Here is a 20,761-nt window from a genome sequence, read left to right as displayed (position 1 = left end):
TTGATAGGGATGTTGTTGAGGCGGTTGCATGGGAGGGAGAGGCTGGCAGCTTTGACCCCTGCCATTTTCTCCGACCTGTCCTTTGTCTCCTCTCACCCTGGTCCCCTCACCCCCAAAGCCTCTGTCCCATCACCCCACCAACAAAGGGACCTCTTGGATGAGGAGGAGGGTGGGGTGGGGGTATCTCTTTTATGACTTCTTTGCCATTTTTCTTCCCCCCTCCCTTTGGGTTTTCAGGCCCATTCGTTCCTGACTCGTCCTCGGGAGCTGGGGACCACCATTTATATCGTTGCCTGGGAATTAAGGCCCCGTGGCCCCTTTTGTTGCGAGGTGGGCTGGGGCAGTGGTGGCTGGGGCAGGGGGCGAGGGGCAGAGGAGGGCTGCCCTTTGTTCTAGTCAGCAGAGTGGGCTTCAGTTCCCACAGACCTGGGGGTCCACGGGGGGCCCCGGCCCCCGCGGCATGACAGCGATGAGGTAATGTTTACAGAGCCATGGGCCCTCACACATGCTGCGATTATTCCTTTATTAGGCCCGTTTTCACACTCACACACACATGAACACACAGGTGTGAAACACAGACGCACCAACTTTTGATAGCCTGACTTAAATGCTGCTTCCTAAAAGAACTACACTTCCCAATTAAAACCCATATTAGCAAAACAAGTCACTTTACACATCAGGTTAAAAAGCTTTGGTTTCCAGCTCCTTCACATTTTCCACTTTATTTGATTCTGCTCTGTATCTTTATATTTTATCACTCTGGCATTTGTCCTCTAAAAGCAGTTTTAAAACAAAAATAAACCCAAACTGAGAGACTTACAACTTTGATATTTGGCATTTTACTTTGGAGTACTGAAGTGTGTAGTCAGTGCTATAAAGTATTGAAGTTTGATGCTCATAGATTTTACAACTGTAGAAAATTGTTTCATAAATGGTTTTGTAGATTTCTTCAGAAATTAATACAAAAGGTTAAAAAAAAAAACTTTTTTATCTTGCAAAAAATGGAAAAACTGAGCAAAAGAAGAACAAAGGAAAGAAAGGCGGAGGTGAAGGAGTAAAATTTTTAGTCTACATTCAAACTGGACTCACTGTTCACTGTCGAGATAAACTTGATCGCTAAGTTTGATTATTTTTCACGTCGGCAGTTACAAAAGCGCCTCCCTTTGATTGGAATTTATAAAAACGCCGATTTTCCCGTTAACTTTCCACTTGGGAACACAGATTTCACAGTAAAAGCCAGGTTTCTGATCATCTTTCAAGGTTTGTGCTGCGACGCAAAAACCAGAAGGAACCTTTGCTAACAATTAGCATCGAAACGTTCCCTCACAGTGTCAGAACGTATACAAATAAGCAGTGGTTTGTCTTGAACCTCTACTGGTTCCTCTCTCCTGTTGGAATTCTTCGAAGACGTTTCTCTTATCATCCGCAATCCCACTCATGTATACACACCCCTCACCACACACACACACACACACACACACAATTTCTTTTCTCTCCTCCACCCTCTTCCTCCTCCCACCTCCCCAAATATTTAGAGTCTGTTGATGCCTGCAGCCCTGATAAGCTGGTGAGTTCATTCAGAGTTGCAGCTCTACTGTATCAGCGTCGCTGAGCGTGTGTGAGAACTTGAACACACACACACACACACACACACACACACACACACACACGGCGACAAACCAGTTAAGAGCTCCAGCGAAGGCTACTGGTTTCCCTCTGAGAAAAGCTAACTAGCTAGCTCCATAGTGTTAGCTTTGCTCACGTGGATCTACTTTCTCTCCCTACCTGTGGACGCTCAGGTGTGATTCTTCTGCCTGCCACAAGGCGGAATTGTAAAAGATCAGTTTACACAAACCACAAAGAGAATTACTGACACCTCCAACTCTCCTCTCTTCCTCTGTCACCATCTCTCCCTCATCCACGGTGAGAATTACTGCTGCCTCTTGGTTTGTCCCGCTGCTTGCGGTGAGCACAGGTGGACTGATAATAGAAGCTGTGGATGAGGCTGCAACGTCCGTGATCATGTTTGATATTTGACTGATTCAACAAATACTACACTTACTAAGGCAGAGCCCAGATGTTGAGGCTCCTCACATGACAGGAAATGATATCAAATAAGAATGGGAGCGATGAATTTTCATCAGTTTCACTGGTGACACCTTGGGTTGAGACTGGCTGTCTACCCCCAACCAGTCTCCTACAAACGATACTGCAAAGTCTCAAAAATCTTCTCAGTGAAATTCCATGAAGTGGACTGACAGTGGCAGGACGTCACCGTCGTTCTGCTTATTTTCGCTTCCAGACAGACATCTGGCTCTATTTTGGGGGCTCGTGACTGACAGTTTGCTTCCTCCGAGTGAAGACGATGCTTGATAGCGGCATCAATGGCTGCTATTGTGGAGTCTAATCCACACAACACTGATATGATGCTAATGAAGGGATGTGGAATCATTATCCGTGGCCTGACGCATGCTTTTGCACTTTGAGAGGATTTGCGTGTGAATCCTGGGATCGGGGTTAATCTTGTTGCAGGTCAACTTTGACACACCACTGCTGTTTAGCCGGACCGTGTGTGTGTGTGTGTATGTGTGTGTGTGTGTGTGTGTGTGTGATGATATTCCTACACCGTACAGTGGTTTAATGTATTTTCATGAGTGGATTTGTTTCTGTCAGGTCATTTCTCCTCAAAAGGCACACAAACTGCGTGGGGTTCCAAAGCCAAAATAGATAAACTACTACAGGAGCTTCTGATCAAAACAGTCTCGTGAAACATTCGCATGACATGTTGGGAAAATGCGGAGTTACTGTGCATATTCCGGAAACTGAATCTGATCATCTCCCCCTAAACATCTGTCAGAATGACGGCTGACCCGCTAAACTGTCCACAACTCTTTGCTAAAAGAGTCATCACCAGGACTAAAGCTGAAATTGATCAGACTGTCTCACGACCAAAACAACAACAACAACAAAAAAACGCCCTCATCTTCTGTCCTAACAAGAGAATTTCTCACCCAAGCAAAGACATCAATGATTAATAACACCAGAAAACGTCCAGATCACCTGACTCAACCAAAATGGGATTTTTCCACCACAACAGGAGCTGAAAATGTCTTCGTTGTCCGACAAAAGGTGTACAAACACACCCTCATTGGCTGCCCTCAACAGCAGGCTTCATCACCAGAGCAAAGCCTGAAGATCCCAGAATGTTTCGCGAGAAAGAACAGGTTCCATCCCCAGAACAATGGCTGAAAATGTCCCAATCCTGTCGCTGAAATCACCCTAAAATCTCCGCAGGTCTCGGGAAAAACAACCAACGTCGCTGCCAGGAGCGCACCCGCGTCAGCGAGACGTCTCGGCCCCCCCCCCCCCCCCCGCCTCACAACGACAGGTAGTCACACTTCATCTACTCATGCTACAGCATGTTTGGAGGAGGAAAAGTTTTTGTTTTTCAGCCAAAGGTGTCTTTCGCAGCCCAAGAAGCAGCAGTTAAACGTTGGGGCGGGAACACTTAAAGTTTTACAACAGCCTCTGGTGCCCTTCCAGTTATATAACGTAGACGTATCGGATTGTGAAAAGAACCAATTATTCGGCCAAATTTGTGCTGCTTGTACCACGCAGGCTTAAAAGTTCACTGCAACAAATGAAAATGGCAGCAAATAATAAAGAAAAGAAAAAGGAGATGCGGTGCAAAATGAGTTGGCAAGCAAATATACGATATTAGCGGGTCAGGAGTAGTCATGGCAGCTTTCAAAGAAACAGCTGTGTCTGTGGAAGAAGACGCCGAGATCACGAAGACGAGTGGAGGAAGGGAGAGCCTGGATCGGCGGGCGAGTGTTGTAATCTGCATGTGTCCTGATGTTAAACGCTCATCTGACCCGGGGAGAGCAAACCCTGAATCGCGCTGGGTTACACCTTTTACCTACCTGTCAAAACACCAGCATGAAAATCCTCCGGTGGCTCAGCCGCTGTGTTACTCTGCTAATAAACCACACACACACACACACACACACACACACACACACACACACACACACACACACACAGAGTTACAAAAGGACAATTGCGCCAATTTCCTCGTTCCCTTAATCATCTCCTTTTTATGATAAGGATGGAACTAACTGCGGAGGTGAAGTTACATTCTAATAAAGTCAGGCGGTTAATAATGTAATCTCAAATTACGGCGTAATTACCGCCTCTTAGTCACTGGGGGATGTTCTGTAATTCAATCACTGGCCCCTGCGATACTGTACAACAAAAAAAAAGACGCGTTATCTGGGCTATTTTACGGTGGAAATGAATAGCCCTACCCACTGCTGCTCCCGCTTGGGGTAATTAGACAGTGGAGTCTCCGGCTGCACGCACTTATCAGGAGGAGTTCTTATCCATCAGGGCTTTAGAACCTGCAGGGAGTGTGTGTGCGTGTGTGTGTGTGTGTGTTTCATTCAGTGTTTTATATATACATGTGTTTGCATTTGGCTTCCGTAGATGTTTACAAGCCTGTAGGAGTGTTTGAAGACGGTGTTGTTGCTGCTTCTTTCTAACTCTCTCCTTCTGCCTCCTCCTGCGACGACGACTGAATGAAAAGTTCTCCTCTCCGCGGACAAACCGGCAGGAAATGTGTGGGAATTGTTTTCCACCTTCATTCGGCTGCGGTCAGGGTTCGCACACCATATAGCACACACAGACACGTAAACGCCACAGGACTCCAAACCCAATTTGTCATTTATTTTCAAGAGGGTGATTTCTTTAGAGGCACGGCTCGCTAGATATTATGTGGCAGGGAAAATCTAATGCCCCTCAATAGGTTTTCCCCAGGAAAAGAGGAGAAATTAGATTTGTGAGCTGGGAACTTCATTTGGCAGGACTGGCTCACGGGGAGGAGGAGAACCGATGAAGGCAGTGAGGGAAGGAGGGGTTGAAAATCCTCTCTGCGGTGCTGAATCAGCAGTGTCCCTCCCTCCACGCCGGCACGGTGGGTTCCATCCCCACCGAGGAGGCGGTCTTGTCAGCCTCCCTCCTGTGTTTTTCGTTGCTGTCTAGTCAAACGGACTTAAATAAAGTCGCACAAGGCAACAGCGAGAGCAAATAGGCTCCTGCCGAAACAACGAAGGCAGCGCCACACACTCAGCGACCTTTGACCCCCACCCCCTCCTGATGCTGGGACTACTGAAGAAGATGAAATGGATGGGAGACCCTGGCGGAGGGGCCAGGTGCAAGGGCACGCTATGAAGAGAATGCGATGCCGTGGGGAGCGTGGGAGGGGGCCTCCAATTTGTTGGGGGTTGGAGAGGAGAAGATGAGGTTTCGATGGAGTTTAGGGTTCCAGGGGTCGCCGCCGCCGCCCCCCCCCCCTTACCCCAAATGCTCTCGCTCTCACTCCATGAAAACAAATAGATTCTCATGTCACACTGTCAGTGTGCTGATAAGAATATACGCACCTTGCAACCAAGCGAGCACACGCCTGGCGCATGGGTGGTCACGGTGGCGGGGAGTGGGTTCATGGGTGGCAGAGGCGTGATAAATCTGACACGGGTGCTATCATGTTGTACACTGACAGCAAACAGTCACCCTGGTGTCATGCACGTGTGTGTCTAATGGCACAGGAAGGTAGATCCAGAGACCGTAAACACACAGCGGCTCAACAACGAGGTGAAGTGGACGGGCTGGCGGATGTGGATAATGTGGCGATTACATTCCTGCAGCACCAGAGGATCATGTGACCACGGCGAGAACTGGAGGTTTGATAACGGCTGTTGATCTAATGGGAGAACGGCTCTGGTCAAACACTGAACAAGGTCCACCTCTATGTCATCATCAAACCTACGATCGGATCATTGTTTCTCGCCGTTTTCGCCTGCTGACTGTACCGATCATCTCGTTAGGAACGGATCTCTCTCCGCGATGCGCTCCACGGTCGTTAGGAGGCAAAGATGAAGTCGGTGCTCTGTGACCTCTGCCGTGTCCACGGTCGCCACCGTGAGCGCCTCAGCTGCATGCAACACTCAACGTATCCTCATGAAATATTCATTCAATATCTTCAAAATGAAAAACCACCGTTTTTTCATTCACAATTCCACGAATGTCCATCAACGCGGGCCATCAGGGTACAAACTCCTCTCAGTGTAAAATTCAATATTTTAAGATGGCCGTCTGGAGAACAGAAGGTGTTTTCAGCAAAAACCTGGCTGAAACTGCACCAACATCTTACTTCTGGCCGGAAACACGGTTAAAAAGCCTCGCCGAAAACACGGCCGCGAGGGTCCCGACGTCTCACTGAAAACACACTACGATTTTGAAGTGCAAAGTCCTGTCATTTGTTCACAGAGTAACCCGGCACGTGCGCGACGACACGAGTCTGTCATTCCTCGAAGTATCCGAGTCAGAAGCAATCTCGGTCCTCTCCACAAAACTAATATTGGCTTAAACTGCAAATTCGATTCTCCCAATTAAGAGAGAACCTTCACTTTCAGTATCCTTTATAGGTGAGATATTATTCAATTTGCGGCAAGAATGTGGCTGCTCCTTATTTCTTTTGTAGGAATATCATCACTTGATGGTTCTAAAGAGGCGAGAGTTTGATCCAAAACATACAACATCAATACTGTATTAATTTGCAGCACTGGTGGCCCCAGTGGGAACTAAACCCCTGAGTCTTGTATTTTCTGTATTTTCCTTCCATGCTTGATTGAACAGAACGCTGGGACTGTGACCCATTAATCCTGGCAGTGTTTCGTCTCTTTTCCATGTGAAAATGACGGTCTGTGCTGAGTTGGACAGGTCTGCTGTGCAGCAGTAGGCCAGCGGGCCCGAGTGTTTAGATTGGAGGATTAAACTCAGTCTAGACTTTCAGACTGTGACCGCAGCTTAGTCTTAGGCCAAGAGCCACATTTAGATTTGCTTCTCGAGGGCTACTCACAAGCATCTCACCACAGAGACCAGTCAGGCCAACACGGCTGATAGGTAGTTTCCAATTTCAGCCATTTCCATGACTTTGTACAACACTTACAAACTTCAGTAACGTTAAAAACAAGTCGCAGCTATTTTCTGACTTTTTTTTTTTCTTTTACCACAGTCATAAATCTTAATGTCCCAAATGTTTGGTATCGTTTCAAGAAGAGCGAAAACACGATAGGCAGCTATTATTAGCCTTCAAGTGAGTCCGCTACGCTGCTCAGTGTCTCCGCGGTCAGAATCCTCTTCTCATCTCTGCACCTCAAGATCGTGCGTCGATCCATCAAGAGGAGAAATTTAATGTGATTTCTGCAACATGAAGCTGCCTGCAGTGGCTCCTCCCACTCTTCGTTCTGATTGGTCCGCGGGCCGTCTGCAGGTAAAACCTGAGCATCAGCAGTCAGCAGCTCTACCTACACAACTGCTGGTGGGTCAAGGAAGAGCCCACTGCTTATCACTGCTTACTATTATCACTTTTGCAGATATTTTTCTGCTTGATGCTCCCATAGAACTGTTAGGTTTATTTATTTTTAACAGTTTTTCGTCATTCTCCCAATGAGTACAGCCGGGTTGTTTTAATTTGTGCGCCAGTCTCGCTCCTGCTCCTGGTCATAATGGTAAACAATCACAGCTAAGCTAAGCTCGCGCGCCTCCTCAGTAAAGGGATGGGGTGGTAAGAGTGCGATGGTTGCTTGAAGTGAAAAGATACACGTTACATATTCATACTGTCAAAGGCTAGTGGATAAAAATGAAAGTCGCCCGGGATTGACAGCTGACCTGTTGCCATGGTTACGCCACAAGTTTGCCAGTGTGAAGCAAAACCGCGTTTGACCCACGTCTGGGTTATGTAGTGCGTGCACACATGTCAAGCTCATTGAATAAAGCAGGATTGACTCCGACTCTATGAAAATCACTTGTTTTATGGTCATCGCTCCTGGCGCTGGAACCATCACCACGACGGCATCGTCCTCCCCAGCTGCCATTATCCCACAAACACACACTCCTCGTAAAGCATCCAAATCAATCTGCTTTAAAAACACGTTTCTTCCTGGCGTACTGGGTGGTTTTGGAGATATATGATGCACGTTCAGCAGCAAAGAAGGAAAAATTGCCGGCGCTCAGCAAGCCCATTTGTCCAGCTTGATGATGCGGTGGCCCTGTCACTGCCACCGCTATTAAGGGAAGAAAAAACCGGGGGCTTGGGGGGCCCTTGGCAGCCCAACGGTCCACCGACTGCCTGCCACGCTGTGCGCCACGTCCAGCGCCGAGCACAGGGGGCATAAATCAAGATAATTCTCTACACGCCTTGAACTCTGACCCCGCCACAATTCACACCAGCATCAGAAGGGACAGAGGGGGTGATGAGGAAATGAAGCAGTGGGGGTGGATGGCTAAAAAGGGGGAAGAAATGGAGTCAGAGATGATGAGGTAACAGAGACATGCATGTTTATGCGTGCGCGAGGGAGCACGTGCGTGCGTCCGTTGCGATTAGTCACCAGCGTCCAGATTGAGGCAGCCGTCCCATCTAAACGCTCTGTCTTTATGAGCCATTAATCTTCAACTCAGGCCATTTTCATTACCGCCAAACCTCGCTTTGGAGCCAGCAGCTGCATGATACTGCATAGTGGAAATTAATAACCCACCCATCTCTGCCTTACAATTGCTCCCCCCCCACCCCCCACCCCCCCTCCCTGCACCCCCACTCTCCTCTCCATCACCTCCCCAACCGCTCAGGGCATTAGAAGAGTTTCCAAGAACCCTTTTTGTTGTATTTGCATCCCTAAATTTCTGACACAAACTGCAGCGATTAACTCTTCAATCTTCAACAATTCACTTGAGCTAGTAAGATTCTCCTGCTGCGGTGAGGACGAAGGGAGAGGCCCTAGGGTGAGCTACAGGACACGGGCGGAGGAGGAGGTCCACATCATTTCTTCTCTCTTGGTTTTTCGGAGTGAACTGAGAGATAAAGAGCAGGAAATGACCACACGGGGGCTTTTCATGCTCCTGGTGGGGTTACTAGTAAAAATAATTGCAGTTTACCTTATTAGGTACTGCTTTTAGGAAACCTCCAGGAGGGCGAAAGTGAAAGAGACGTAGATGCAACTTAATATATGAAGAGTAATCAAAATGGCCGCCACCTGGAGCCAGCAAGGTGGAGGTATGACAGCGCTGACACCCGATAAAGAACAGCAGCGTTACAAGATTAATAACCCTCATCGGTGAACGGGAGGAAATTAGTCAGGCACTGCTTGTTGCTGCTGAATGATGAGGCTGAAGGTTCCGTTTTAAAGAGGAGAACCCGAGGAACCGCCAGCACTCACGCTTGATGTGTGTTTACGTTCATTTTGAGTCTCCACATGAGCAGAAGTGACCTGGGAAGTAAAGGTGGTGACAAAATTGAAAAACTGTTTTTCCGCTGTGGCGTGCCATCAGAAGGGAGACTTTCTCATTTCCTGTTGAGAGGTGCAGTGCATTGTGGGCAAAATATATAGGAAGTTTTGCGATACGAATCGCCGCTGGTCATCCATCACCTTAAACAACAGACAGAAACTAAGAAGAAAGAACTTTTCTGAACTAAGTTGGATGTGTAATGGCTCCTTGGCCTCTATTAGTGGTCTGAACTTGTATTTAGTGTTGCGGCATGTTGGGAAGATTTTAGAATTTGCATATCTGGTCATCAGTCATGCAAGCTTAATAGTGGAATGTAACTTTTCCTTACAGAGAAATAATGTGCGAATGTAAAGTTTAAAATGGACGCAACTTTCATCATGAGCCTTCAAAGCAGGAGGATTCTTCTGAACACAAATCAATAAAAATGCTCAGACGTATGAGACTCTAAATGAACTCGCTACTCCACGGCCTCTTGTATCACTCAGCCGCTTTGCATAATGAGATAAACAGCGTATACAAGCCCCGGCAACCCGGCATCGGCCAGCCCGTGTTTGTGTAGGAGAGGAGGTAAAGTGAGGCGGTTTGACCTGCCTCTGTTTTCGACCTGGCAGAGTTGATAGACGAGCTGCGGTCTCTTAAGACTTGTTGTTTATTCCGTCGAGCATGAAAAACTCTGCTGGAGCACGTCAACTGTTAAATATGCAAAGCCATTAATAGCGAGAGGAACTCGACAGGCCTTCAGGGTGTGAAGAGTGGAGCCTTGTCTTAAACCTGCATTCTTTCTAGTGGCCACAGGGGGCGACTCCTGGAGAAAGACGACGCAAATGAGACACTCTCAACTCAACCTTTTCCGAACACCATTCTGGGTTTATCCGATATTAAGTCACGACATTAAGATGTAGACTGAAATCGATGGGCGTGGCTGTCACTTGATTGATGAGTTGCAAGTTGTGTTTAAGAGTCTGTAAAATGTCCTTAAAATACAAATCAATTTATAGTTGCAACCACCAACGTTCTGCTCTTTTTTATGTTTGTGGTTCTACTAAAGCAGTACATCTTGTACATTCATTATACACCAGAGATATACTGCCATCATACCAATAATCACAGTAAAGCATGAGTCATTCTGTATTTCACGCCAGCCTTCTGTATAGCCGACTTTGACAGTGACTAATTATGTTGTGTGTTTCTCTCTACTTCATCTTCTCTGGACAACAGCCTCATAAACCAAGGAGACAGAGGAGGTGCTTTTGCTGTCTCCCCCTGATGATGTCATCGACCTCTACTAGGATAACCTCCCATTCTGCGATGACATCACATGCCAAGCCCTCTAAACTGTCATGAATCAGTTGAAGCTGAGCGCTTTTATCCACCTCATTGAGCCAAGCGTCAACCCTGGACCAAATTCATGAGCATGTTTGTGGGTGGGCGGCGGTGGCGGGAGGGATGAGTTGGGTTGGGTTTACATGCTAAGGAAGTTCAGCGCGCCTTCAGGCGGCTAAGTATTGGATTTGAACCGCCGACCTCCAGGGTGTCACAGTTCTAGGCCCTGTGCATTTCCGCAATTGGCCCAGAGCCGCTGCGCACAGGGCAGGTTCAGAAGGTTCGGGGTCCCGGCCTGTGCTGCTAGACTGTCTGCAGGGAATAGGGGAGTGCCAACATCTGGCCTCCTCCTCCTCCTCGCCCCTCTTCATCATTCCTCCCCTTCAGGCTATCAACAATCAGCTGCAAGTGGAGAGAGAGATGGAGCGATGGAAAGCAAAGCTGTTTTTTAACTTCTCTTCCTCTCTCTGGCACTGAGAAGCTGCAGGGAAGGTGTTTGTGCTTCAGAGTGGCTTCAGTCAGGGACCTATTGTTCTCCTCCCAGAGGCTCTCAAATCAATACCTCATCTCTCTCCTCGCCGTCTCGCTCGGCAACAAGGCACCGCTGAGGAAAAAGGCCCATCGACTACGCTTTCATGATTCACACCACTGAAGAAGACAGAGAGGGGAAGTAAGAAAGACAAGGGGGGAGAGAAAGTGACTTGGAGTGAGGGACACTGCGGGGGCCGGTGTTATAAAGACACAAGACGGTGACCTTGGGGTCATCGCTCTCCATAGCGCCACACACACACCCAGGCTATCAATAGCTGCCGAGATTGATCTTATTGTCTTAAAGGAAGAAAGCAAGGTTGATCCCCGAAGCCGTTAATACCATCAAGCTAACAGCTCACCCGGGTGGCAAGGTTGTTCAATATTATACTGCAAAAAAAACTGCAATATCTAGGGGGGGGGGGGGGGGTTAGCACTGCAGGGACAGGCACTTTTAGAGCAGAGCTGTCACGAACTTCATTTGATATCGGTGCCTTTAATCATGTTCATATTCTGAATCGACTAATTCCGAAACGGCGATCATTTCAGAGACCGCGGTATGGATGCTTGGCTATAATTGCCTGCTGAACTAACTCAGCCCGCTAACACGCACCCAGAAGTGTTGCATCAAATCTGTCTGATATCATCCAGTGTTATGTTTTCCCCGCCGGCATCCTGCAAAGACCTGCCCCTCCTCTGACTGGCTCCATCTGCTCCTGGGCCTCCAGTATTGTGTCTGACAGAGCTAGCATTACTGTTAGCAGTGCTGGTGTAGCCACTGGTCGCGCCAGCGTGGAGGTAGAGTGGTTGAATGTGTCAGGGAGTACAAGACTAAGTTTGGAGGAATGAGGTGGTGGTTGTTGTTGTTTTGTGGGGGGGGGGGGGGGGGGTACCTACAGCGCCATTTTTTGAACATTGTCCCGAGCTGCCGGGATTCTCCAACATCAGAGCTGCTACCAAAATAAACACTGTAATCCTCTGATTCCTGATCTGGCATCAGCCTCGTCATGTTGGGTCAGAGCCACGGCAGTGGAATTTAAGCACACACAGCCCCCACCCCCTTATTTCTTTATTTTCTGTATCACGGCAACATTTTCACAGCTGTACAGCAAAAGGAAATGTAATTCTGCTTTCCGCAGGGGTAACGTCTTTATAGCTTTTCCTACACAGGTGTCTCAGTGTGAGTGAGCGAGATAGAGATAGACAAGGGGAGAGAGGTAGCAAAATATGCTTTAATGGACTTATGCAAATGAAGGCGGCCCCGTAATCCCTTGGCTAAGTATTGCACCAGAGATGTGGACCGTACAGCTGTGTACAACGGGGATCCAAAGCGCTTATTTCCTCTCTGCCTGTACACAGAGAACTCTGATACATCCTCGTCCATACAGTGTGAATTAAGTTCACCCCTCCAGTGTCTCCCTCGCCATCACCTTCTCTTTTCTGATCCTGGAATATCTTTTCCTGCCAATAAACTTACCTCTTGTAGGCGTGCGTCCAGAAACAAGAGAACACTTGTTGCAAGTGTAGCACTTCTACATCTCCTTGTTTATTTATAACTTTGCTCATGTGGGAGTATGTTTACATGTTTAAAGCATATGATTTTCTGCCTTCAATACATTGTAGAGCAGGATTTTATACCTTTGAGTGCTTCCAGCTTGAAGATTTATGGGAGTGTTGCTTTTTATGGTGCTTTATGGTTTTCTACTGTACGAGCGTGTTGACACACATTGCTTTATTTTATGCTCGAGTGTCCCCGTTGATGAATGTGTCCTCGAGGGCGATTACACAAGGTGTAATGTGCAATTAAACTTGGGAATTAAAGGGGGTTTTATTCGCCGTGGGTCTGAGACGCGACGCTACTGTATGAGCAGATGTGCCGAGTGTCAAAAAGTCGGATATCAATAGTTCTGGTGATGAATGTGTAAATGAATCAGCTGACGGGGAGTCATGGAGAGAGAGAGGATGATGCCATTTCCCTAAGTCCCCCCTCTGGTGACTCACATACCCAGGACTCTGTCCACAAACCCCCTGCTGCTTGTTTAGAACAACAACAGAGGGAGACAGCGGGATCGCAGGGACGCTGGCAGGGAGGACAGTGGGAGAGAGAAAAGAGGAGGGGGACGGGAGATACCTCAGTACCACCATAAAAATGTCCTCCACCGTCATGCTGCTTCGCTTGTTTACACCAAGTAAAGTGAGCGCACACACTCCAACAGTCCTCAAATTCAATTAAGATGTATTTAAGGATGTCTAATGGAAATTGATCAGTGATTAAGATCATCTGAGGTTAATCCAATTAATCAATGGCTGCTGATTAGGATGGCGGCGAAAAAAGAAAAAAAAATCATCAGAGCGCCCTTCGGCCCAGGCTGTCCCCTGCCGACGACACACGCCATCGTTTAGTGGAGAATTTTAAACAGGTGAGTCACCTTCAGGTCCGAACGTCAGGGGAGAAAGAAAGAACACGGACGAGTACTCGGTGACACCTGTAGATGGGTACTTCACACTTGAGTGTAGATTACGTTTAAAGTACTTACAAGTACGTGTCTTGTTTTCAAATCCTGCATCGTTGATTCCACAGCCATCAACGTACGATTAGCTTGAGGCTAAAGGAGACTTGCGGCTAACAGCAGCAAAACTGTCCAAAAACATCCGTTTACAAACTAAAGAGCCTCGTCTGGTAGAACCCACGTCTTCTTTATGCTCAGTGATCGACAAACACTTGGACTGGAGCTAAAAACCAACCACAGTCCCTCTGTTTGCACTGCATTCCGTTGGACCAACTCATTCTCCATCCTTTAAGTTATACTTCAGTGTCAGACGAGGCACATCACTGTTTGTAAAGGGTTTTTGGACTGTTTTGCTGTTGTTAGCCATCGGTCCATCAGCTTCAAGCTAAATATCCGTGGCTGGCACTTTCTGCATTCTGGAGCTACAAAGAAGTCATGCAGGGAGGGCAAAAATGTGAGCTCCAGAGTAGTCGGGAGTTCTTAAAAGGCACACGTCCACATCTGCACCCTTTCCTCCCATGACTCAGATGAGGACCGTGCTGCTTCTGGGTCTGACCTGAAGTTTCCAGGGCATTTTGGCGGGCTACCAAAAAGAACTGAGTGATGTGGAATTCTGGAATCTCTCCTTTGTGACTGGACTGTGAGTGGACGGATGTAGGCCGGCGCTGTAGGACAGAATTTATCGAGCGATTTACGAGATGCTGTTGGGAGAGCGGTAAGGCTGCCCTGTCGTCTCTTTCTCTCAATCTCCCACCACTTGGATGCACGCAGGCATGTGTGTATTCATAAATATTCTAAAGTAATTCATTCACACTGAACTTAGAGGATGACACACCTGGTGTGGGCAGTAAGTCATTCGCTGCAGTACAGTGAGGCACACTCGCTGTAATTCACTCTCCCTGTCTGGCAGTATGGAAGTATAGACAGAGGAAGAGTTAGAAAATAAAGAATGGGATGTGAGCCGCTGGGACTAATAGAGCCCATCACTCGAGGTCCATTCTGCATCCAGCAAGGACAACTGTCACGTTAGAAATGATCGCCAGGTACGCTAATATAGTCAGCCACTCAATTTCTAGCTTAATTGAAGACGCCAACATACACGCGGATGTGTAACGTAACCAAGCGCTGTGGTTCTCTCGATTTTGATATTTATCATTGCCCCCTCCAAGGACGCCTGTGATCGGTGCTCTGTTAGACTCTGGGTTGTCATGCTCCACCCTCTACACCCAGTCCTGCGAGAATGGGTCTGACATCATCCTGCCGACGTGCTTTATTTTGAAAATCTGCGCCTGTTGTGTGTACAGTCTTGTCCTGCAACCTGCCCCTGCCACCTTAAACCACCACTCCCAATGAATCCCAATGTGGCGCGTCAGGTGGAAGCAGAGCAGCGTGGAGGTTTTCTGAGGAAAGAAAACTCTTCTCAGGAAACACAGACAGGGAGCTTCCAACATGACTTCCAGAAATCCAAGGTTCGAAAATGATTTAAAAGGCCTGAATTATTTTATGTACCAAATTATACGCTAAAAATACATTTGGCTGTCAACGGGTAACATGAATACCACCAGGGATCTCTGGCATCTAGTTGAGCTGTTAACGACCCAGGTGTACCACCCGGTTCCCACCGAGTGCCACAAATGTTCCAGATACGCTGGAGTTTTTTTTTCCCGTAACCAGGTAATCAGAGAAGAGAGAAGAAACGGGAGCACCGGAATAAATCCAAAAGGAGGTGTAAGGTTTTCTGAGGTCTCTCTTTGAAGGGCTGGTTTGTTAAATAACATGCTTCAGAGTGTGTGAAACCATCTTTAATGAATGATTATGGATTTTTAATTTGGTTATATTTCCCCACAGACACAGACAGAAAGAGAGGAGAGTAATGTGGGGTGGGGACAGGGGACGGGGGGGGTAGTAAAGGGCAGCCGTGGGTAGAATGGAAAGCAGAAAGGAAATGCAGGAAACGAGAGAGGAAATGAGAGGAAAGCTTGGTGGGAACAGGGAAAAAAAAAAATCACCATTTGGCGGCTAATTAAGCGATGTATGTGACCTTTCTGGATCAGAGAGGAGCGATACATCTCTCCCTGGGTTTTGCAAACATGAGTGCAAATAAAAAGGGGAGTTACAAAATCTAGAACGCAGAGCGACGCATACTAACAGGTAGTCTGGGGTGTCTGACACACCAAATACACACCACTCAGGTGGGTGTTTTTCTCCGGTTAACGCCGCCGTCTCTCCACGTATGTTAAGAAGGCTTCATTCTGCTAAACTGTGGTTCAAAAAAGGACAATATCCTCTCGCTGCTGGAGAAGACTCCAGAAAAACGACAGCCAGATTTAATTATTCACTTCCTACATAAACATCTCCCCCTGCCACCTGAAAGAAATGGGCTCCGTCGCCGAGTTATGACAGTAAACTGGTTTCAGCGGCGAGCCTCTTCAAGAATAATCCGCCTTCAGGGGCTTCTTTTTAGGACGAATCTCTCACAATTCACTTTACCCTGCAGAGGGCCCCCGCGCCGCCAGTGCAACCTGGCGTGGAAAAACGCCAGAGGGGGTTTTTTGAAGGGCCGTTGTGCTTCCTTCATAAACTTGTCATAGCTCTTTTTCATTTTATTTCCTGAAAATAAAAACCCTGACTATTCTGTCCCTCTGGTACGTGGCGACGGTGTGGGTCAGTTAATAAATATATCCGTCTTAAAAAGTGCTGCAGTATTAAAAAAAAAGAAAAAAAAAAAGTGCAGAGATAAATTATAGGTGAGGCCTCTTTGGTGCTCCAGGTGTGTCAAGTGTGGTTTAATATGAGGAAGGGACGCACAATGGAGATTACTGAGGAGTGAGCAGACACACGGCGTGACCTCTGACCTCTGAAGAGCAGCCAGTCAGCTAAGACTACAGAACTGAACCCCACAAAACAGCCACTGGGAGAAACCATCAGCTTTACAGATCAGGAGGAATCTCTGTTGGCACACGTGGCGGTGGAGTCGTGTATTACGTTTCTGTCTTTGCTGCAAACAAGTGCGACCGGCATCGTCAGGACTTCTGCTTTCATGCGTCTGAGTCCGAGGCTAGAGTGTTTTCCTGCAGCATCGGTCTGAACGAGAGCACTGAAGGCACAGAGAAGCAGGACTAAGTGGGGGTGGAAAAAAAAAGAGAGATCACTTCTCAAAGAAAAACCTAAAATATTTGGTCATGCAAGTCATCAAAACAAAGTACGGGACAAGGAGGTCCAAGGAGGTCCAAGGAGCTGAGGCTGCCTGGACACTCCCGCTCAGATTTTCCGAAAATATTCACCCTCTTTTCTCACCAAACTGCCTTTTGCTCCACTGCTCAAGAATTTAACACATAATGAAAACTAACTGATCCACTCGGAACGTTTTATATACATTTGAGTATAATTACACAATTATTTGGCATTGATATACAGGTTTGGTTTTTTTATTGTCAATTCATAAAGTTTTTTTTTTTTGTGTGTGCAGAAGCAACAGTGCCCAGTGAGAAGGCAGGAGTGTGATGTCACACGCAGCGAGAAGATCGTGGTCAGTGAGCAGGGAGGTGGAAGGAAAACTTACAACAGGCTATAACCTCAATGATGTACTTAGGATTTTAAGGTAATATCACAAAGTACCAACTTAAATCCATCTGTCCCTGAACGCCTAGACTGATTAAATGAAAGGCTTTGAATATGTAGGACACCAGTTTGCTCCGTATTTTGCTCGTTTATAGGTTTCGCCTCTCGCTGCTCCTGCGTACCTCTGGCGTGAATGAGGGGGCTCAGCCGCGGTCACGTCCCTGAAGGTTTCACATTAATGTGACAATGATGTATTGATGCTGGACAACGTTTTGCTTCCTTTGTGTGTGGATTTGTGCTCGGCTGCCGGTCACACAGCCACAGGTTAGGAAATGGGCTTTTTCGGTCATTTGCAGGGGGCAAAGCTGACGGAGCATGAAGGCAACCATAAAGCCCCTAACGGCCTCCTGATAGCAGCCGACTCGCTAGCTAATCATTACACATCTTCCTCTCATCTGTTCAGCACTTTCGTTCCTTGTTTTCTCACTGCATCCACCCCCACTCCGCCTCCATCTCCCCCGTCTCTGACCCTCGTCTCCCACCTCCCTTTGCCTTCCTCCTTTTCTGCGTGTGAAAGTGACAGTTTGTGTTTGGGAGAGAAAATGAGAGAATGTGGGAACGGGGAAAGTGTGTGTGTGTGTGTGTGTGTGTGTGTGCTCTGCAGCTTGGAGAACTACCTTGCATGCCCTCTAAATCTGCTGAGCTCTCACAAAAAGGAACACCCCCCCCTGCCCGTTTTTTTTTTCTCCCCCTCACACAGCAGCGAGTTGCACCGTGCAACACTCCTGCAGCCTGGATACGGAAGACCAGCTTCTCCACAAGTGTCACACACGAGGTGCTGCTCCCTCAACTGGAACACTCTCAGTTCCAGCAAGAAACAAGAGAGGTGACGGACTCGTTAGTGTGCGTTTCCTCTTAATAAACACTGACACACAACGGAGAAACTCTCCCTCCGCTACAACCCTGCAAAGCTCACTGATGCATGAGTGACCGCCGCTGACCACGACTAAGCCACCGGGACAAACCCACAGGTAGATGTGCAAAATTCCACTTCCTGCCTCCAATAATGGCTTCTTCCGACCTCTGGCTGCACGCTGTGACCTGTCACACCCCTTCAAGCAAGCAACCCCCCCCCCGGCTGCGTGAGCTCAAACACACCTCATGAAACATCAGCAGTAGCAGCATTGCGTCCCATCTATGAGAGATGTCAGGATCTGGGGAGGTAAATTATGACTGTAATCATTCCGTTCTTCTTTCCAATAAAATGGAATTAATAATGTAAAAGACAAAAATGGTTGTCAAATACATTTTGTCTCAAAAAGATGGAGGCAAGGAAACAAACCTGATCAGCGGTTTTATTTGTGCTCAACATGGACAAACACCACTTTTATTCCACGGTTTCTTTGCAGTTTGTTTATTCAGTTTCAGAATAGAAAATATCAGTGTTTGCGAGGTCGTTTTGATCGTACGTAGCTTGAAGCTACGGTTCTTGTGTTCAAGATGGCACTGGAGGGCACTCGGATCTGGATCATTCCAAAATCGATGCCACTGTCCAAGATCCATCCACAACTGATTGATTTAATATTCATTTATGCTTCGTATCCTTGAGAACTTCTGAAAACAGACCAAACGGAGAGGAAATCGCAAGGTATTGTGGTGGCAGACATTAGAAAACAAAAAGGCAGAACTTGTTGAGGAGAGGATTCCGGAATCGATACAAAACTATGAAGATGTTGATGACGTGACATCGCCGTGCACAGGGACAAACAACTGCAGCACAACAGTTGGGCAGGCAATGGAATGAGACTTGGACGGCAGCAGCGTTTCAGAATATTGCCCTCTAGTGGAGATATTCTGTAGCAACCATGCCAACGTAACGCGGCGTAGCGGTGGAAGAGGACGCATTTCCTTTTGTAGGTAAAGGGAGAATAAATGAGCCTTTGTCCTGCGAACAGACAGGAAACCCGACTGAGGCCATTTAGGGGGATAAAAACTGTTGTTTTACCTTTCAGACAAATGGCTGACAGTTGCAAGTATTCACAGAACCGTTTCTTTCACGTGGGTTTGAATCTAGGTTGAACATGAATGCGTGAGACTGAAGGAGGCTGCAGCCTGGCTGGGCTGACATGTTAAGGATGTGTTAATTCACCCCTCTAAATTTCCTTATCAGGTCGGCTGCTTGGCCATTCATTAATAGTGCTGTTTTAATTAGTCATTAGTGAGCACACTCCCCATGTCAGAGATATGAGGTGGGTGGGGGTACAGGCGTGCTGTAAGGAAGGTGTTAAGGCGGTGGATGTGTGCGTGTGGACAGCTCCATTCTCCCAGTGTGGCGGCAGAACAATTGGAAGGGACATGCTGTTCAGTGGGGCCTCCGCCTCATTATTGGCCCGCTGCTCACTTGTGAGCCGTATCATTGTGGCCAGACAATGGCTGCCAGGGGCCCCACCCGACATGATACCCCCCCCCCCCACCCATCCACCCACCTCCTTCAAAAACACACAGCTAGGAGCTCCCCTCCACCCTCCTCCCTCTACATCTCAACCTCGCAGTATGGCTGCACCTGATTGGCTGCAACATGGACGCCCGGCGCTGGTCAGAGTCCACAGCGAGAGAACAGGGGATTAAGCCTAATTAGCATGAACAATAAAAACAAACACACATTGGGGAGAGAGGTCAATGAAGCAATCCCACTGTCTCTCTTAATTAGCATTGTTTACCAAGTGACACACACATCGAGCAGATAGACTGCTCACACAGTCACGGCTGTGACACACCAACACTGGAGTGTTTTCTGTGTTCGAGCCAAGTGGGAAGAAGCGGCTCACTCCCTCCCTGCTGCTGGCGGGTGCGTTCACATCCACAACACACCTGAGCACTTGTGCACTCTCAGTCTTCGAGTTTATACAGCAGCAGACAGCAGTGCACAGGGTTTTCTTTCATGAACCCAAGTGCTGGTGTCACTGAGTGACATCCCAAACGGGCCAGAAAACAGGAAGCCATGTAGAAAGCAAGTGATGGTATCTGTGTTTTGTGGTTCAACTTTTTTTGGACTATTTTCCATGTTTTTATCCCTAATTGTACACTACCAGTCGGCCACAGCTGGAGCACCCAGGTGACATCAGGAACGACCGGGTCAAACACTCCCACCGCTTCAGAGAGGACCGGATAAATATGTGCTGTAGCTGTGATGAAAAAAGAAGGTACAGGCGTTACCTGTGGAAGCTTTCAGTATTCACGCTCGCATGTGGGAGGTGGAAAATTACCACGTTCCCTTGGATTAAATCAATACCAATCTGAGCCGTAGCCGATAAATAGCCGTGTCTAAGCTAATTTTCATCGCTTGCATTAAAAACCAATCATTACGGGGGATACAGTCGGCAAGAATACGATCTGTTGGCCAACACCGTCCCAGCAGCACGCCGGTGCTGCAATCTACTGGGCAACCCTGCAGATTTATTCCTCAACCCAACGCCGTTTACTTTCCATCTGTGACT

At 47.6% G+C, this 20,761-nt stretch overlaps 1 long non-coding RNA gene across 2 annotated transcripts in view; it reads right to left on the bottom strand.

Annotated features, from left to right (window-relative positions):
- Window positions 1-20,761, bottom strand: part of LOC147272781 (uncharacterized) — a 156,100-nt gene that overhangs the window by 12,653 nt on the left and 122,686 nt on the right. The window contains exon 10 of one of the 2 annotated variants that reach the window (XR_015115977.1): window positions 3,924-3,978. The exons of the other annotated variant lie outside the window; for it this stretch is intronic. This is a non-coding gene — a long non-coding RNA (uncharacterized LOC147272781). The remainder of the gene's footprint in view (window positions 1-3,923; window positions 3,979-20,761) is intronic. 2 annotated transcript variants of the gene reach the window in all.

This window comes from Aulostomus chinensis, chromosome 1 (assembly GCF_037954235.1).
Source record: "Aulostomus chinensis isolate RoL2024-O1b breed Wild chromosome 1, RoL_Achi_v1.0, whole genome shotgun sequence".
Classification (NCBI taxonomy): domain Eukaryota; kingdom Metazoa; phylum Chordata; class Actinopteri; order Syngnathiformes; family Aulostomidae; genus Aulostomus; species Aulostomus chinensis.
This window is presented reverse-complemented; position numbering and strand designations above follow the sequence as displayed.